The sequence below is a fragment of the Chiloscyllium plagiosum genome, chromosome 6 (genome assembly GCF_004010195.1).
Source record: "Chiloscyllium plagiosum isolate BGI_BamShark_2017 chromosome 6, ASM401019v2, whole genome shotgun sequence".
NCBI lineage: Eukaryota > Metazoa > Chordata > Chondrichthyes > Orectolobiformes > Hemiscylliidae > Chiloscyllium > Chiloscyllium plagiosum.
Window position 1 is genome coordinate 75,245,088 of NC_057715.1, and position 4,334 is coordinate 75,249,421.

The following is a 4,334-nucleotide window of genomic DNA, read 5'->3' on the forward strand; positions in this document are numbered from 1 at the left end:
GGAACATCTCCGGGACACCCGCACCAATCAACCTCACCGCCCTGTGGCCCAACATTTCAACTCCCCCTCCCACTCTGCCAAGGACATGGAGGTCCTGGGCCTCCTTCACCGCCGCTCCCTCACCACCAGACGCCTGGAGGAAGAACGCCTCATCTTCCGCCTTGGAACACTTCAACCCCAGGGCATCAATGTGGACTTCAACAGTTTCCTCATTTCCCCTTCCCCTACCTCACCCTACTTCCAAACATCCAGCTCAGCACTGTCCCCATGACTTGTCCTACCTGCCCATCTTCTTTTCCACCTATCCACTCCATCCTCCTGCCTGACCTATCACCTTCATCCCCTCCCCACACTCACCTATTGTACTCCATGCTACTTTCTCCCCACTCCCACCCTCCTCTCACTTATCTCTCCACCCTTCAGGCTCTCTGCCTGTATTCCTGATGAAGGGCTTTTGCCCGAAACGTCGATTTTCCTGCTCCTAGGATGCTGCCTGAACTGCTGTGCTCTTCCAGCACCACTAATCCACAAATGTTGGAGATGAGTTTAGTCAAATTACTGCCTATGATATGAACAAACTAAAGAAATAACAACAGAAGACTAAAATACTTAAAGCCATTTTCTGACATAAGAAAATAATGTGCTTCGTTATGTGATAATTTCTACAGAGTAATATCTTTAAATGTTAGTTGTATGTATGTGACAATTAAATATTGTAGAAGGTTTTCGACAAATGAAAACATAAAACACATGATGGGGTGAATGTTCATGTCAACATTCTTCATTCAAGATAACTCAGTGAGGAAATTCAATCTGTTCAGAATTGTAAGACTGAGTTATAACCACTGCACTGCTAGAAGCAGATATTAGAACAGAAATACATCTATCAAATCACTCATACCTGGCAAGATTCTGTTTCTGCAGTTCTTTCATTCAATACTCAATCTCGCATGGTCTGTTAATGGTTAGAAATGAATGTACATCAATAACAGATTGTTTCCCCTAATAACTTGGTATGCTGACATTTTCATGATGAATTATGCTGTTGATGTAGCTCAGTTAGGTGAAATTACTTCATGCATACAAATAATTTAACTGTTTGTTTCTCATCTATTAAAACTGTCTTTGACTAAATTGGTTTAAATGAATGATTAGTTAAGCTATTCATCTGCTCCCTCCCCATGTATAATGTGAGCACATTGCAAAATTCTTGAAATACATTGTTGGAATGAGACTAAATTTGAAATTTTTTAAAATAAAGGTGTTAAGCACAGTGCTGGTATATTTTGAAGATACGACTGAGAAATAATTTTCTTGCTCAGTGGGACAACGGGAGCCTGATAACACAACTTTGGCCTGATTATGTGACTTTCACCCATGTCAATCATTATGTTTTGATGAGTGATAGTATGGGATTCCCTTGCATGTACGTGCAGTAAGTACTCAGTGTAGACAGATCAGATATCAGTCAGCATCTAATGCTGATTTGATGCATGACCTTGCATTTTCAATTAAGTCGATTATATTAATGCCCTCCCTTAAATTCACATGAGGAACTCTTACAACTGGTCGTGTTGTCTCCGTTGAACCTTTACATGAATTGCTGGCTGCTATATTGTTGGTGAATGTACAATTTTGTTGGAAGAGTCAGCAGAGGTTCTGACACGAGAAGAAAATGGAGGAACAAGGAGGAAGTTGCACTCACTCAGGATTATCAGGGAGCATTGTACCAGCCTGTACCTCAGTGTAAACAGAGCAGTGTCTGAGAAAACTGTCCCATAGAGTTGTACCATCTCAGCGAATTGGACCTGCAGCCTCAGAGCAAGACATGGACAGCAGATCCTTGCAGGTTAGAACTGGTAATATCACCAACAGCACTGAATCCATAAGATCATGGAGGGCTGGTAGGCCAAATGGAGTCACTTCACTCTGTTCTCTCTAGATAGAGAGAGGTAGGAAGAACAGAAACATGGCTATGCCAAGATAGCAGGCACCCTCTTGTTGCAGGAAACCATCGACTACACAAAGTTGCTTTTGTGGATCCCATATCACAGGAGAACAGAGAGAGAGAGTTCCAGTTTCTAAACGTTCAGTCATTGGTGTAAGCATCTTGTTACTGAATTCCCAGGATGCTGATAGCAATTACAATGCCTTCATCCTGTGCCAGCCAGCCACTCCTGCCATCTTCCATCTCAGTACCAAGCAAAATCACTGTACATGGAGCTAATGACCTCCCCTGCCATTCAACCATATGTGCATAGCTCTCCAATATGAAACATCATCCTGCAACTAGGAAAGTCATAAAGCAAACGATTGGCACTCTGAAGCAATGGTACACTTCCTGGATTACTCAGGTGATGGTAATGGGTAGCCCCTATTATGTATCGGAGTATGTCTTTTGACTTGTGATGGTCTTGTCCTGTATAATCAATGGTGACTGTTAATAGTATTCAGCCCTTGAGAAGGAAGAGGAAGGGAGGACATATTTGACAAATCACCTTGGGCAGTCCACAAGTGTCTCATCAAACTCTGGTTCCTCTTAAAAAAATGCCCAGATCAGTGTTCTACGATACCACCTCATCCTCCTAGCGATGTGCTATGTGTCATTGCAGCATCCTTTTGGCTGAAATCCTGAAATAAAAGATTCTCTGGAACTAAGAGATGACTTATTTGAAACTTGTCAAGCTTTTCACAAGGTTGGTTGTGGTAATTACTGAGAAAGTGTATTAACAAATTGGGGAATTAAAATATAAGGCCACAGCCTGGGGATGATTCAACCGTTTAGTAATTTGTTGATTCTTTCACAACATATGGGTGTCATTGGCAAGACTAACATTTGTTTGACTTCCATAAATTCCTTAAGTAGGTGATGATGGACCACCTTCCTGTATTTTTCCAGTCTCTCTCTGTTGTTGAGAGACTCATGATGCTGTTAGAAATGGAGTTCCAAAATGTAAACCCAGTGACAATGAAGGAATGGCGATATATTTGCAAGTTAGGATGGTGTGTGACTTGGAGGGGAACTTGCAGGAGATCATGTTCCCATATATCTGCTGCACTTGTCATTCTAGATGATAGTGGTCATGTGTTTGCAAAGTGCTTTTGAAAGAGCCTTGGCCTGTTAATGCAGTGCATTTTGTATGTGATACAAAGCCCAGTCCATGTTGGAGTTTTATTCCTCCATTTTTCTCTGTAGGGACAAGAATCTTCCTAGCAGGCTTTGCAATGCACCAAGCAATTCTCTGTGTGCCTATTAGGCTGCTCCTGTACGCCACTCTATCGAAGTCTCTGCACCAGCAGAACTTGTTTGAAGCCTCTCCTCAAGTCCATGGAGCTGCATGCACACCAATCTGTGTCTCACCACTGCAGATCCCATTCTAGAATATCCTCTAAAGTACCCATAGTACCAGTTTGTGAACTTGTGTGTGTGTGCCCTTGCAAGATCAAATGATACTGTTTCTTCCTCAAAGATTTGTTCTCCTATCAGCTCAACCTCAAGCACCACTGGCATCAGTTCTTGAGTACCTAACAGTATGAACTGTGAAGGAGAAACTTGGGTTGGGGAAGAAATCACAGATTCATGCTTACAACATCTGCAGCTTGTACATCATGCCAAATAATGGTGTGAGATACCAAATATTAGGGTGAGAGTAGGGTGAAGGCAGGAACATAACCTGGTCCTGCATGATTTCAGTAAAGCCACTTGCCACTGCCTCAGTGACAGTTACACAATCTCCTGTGAGGGGTGAAAGCATACGCTGATCCTGGTCAGCTTGCTGCTGCTGCTCCTCCTTACTTTTATGGACCACCTTGTCTTGCAAGGGAGGATGAAGAGTGTCAGTGAGTGTGTTGCAATATTGGTGATGTTCCTGAAATAGCTGAAGAGCTGGTGGTATGTGGAAACCGTGGGTGTGAGAGTCTAACAGCAAAGATGAGTGTGAATGTGAAGGACAAGCATGTGGGCAGGAGGAGCATAACAATGTGAAGTGGGATTGCTTGTGATGGGGCATGGTACATTGAGCAGTATGGGAACCTGATGTCTCTGCTGTGGTTCTGTTCGCCCAGCTGGAAGTTTTTGTTGCAAACATTTCGTCCCCTGTCTAGGTGACATCTTCAGTGCTTGGGAGCTTCCTGTGAAGCGCTTCTGTGGTGTTCCCTCCGGCATTTATAGTGGCCTGTCCCTGCCGCTTCCGGTTGTCAGTTTCAGCTGTCCGCTGTAGTGGCCGGTATATTGGGTCCAGGTCGATGTGTTTGTTGATGGAGTTTGTGGATGAGTGCCATGCTTCTAGGAATTCCCTGGCTGTTCTTTCTTTGGCTTGCCCTATAATGGTAGT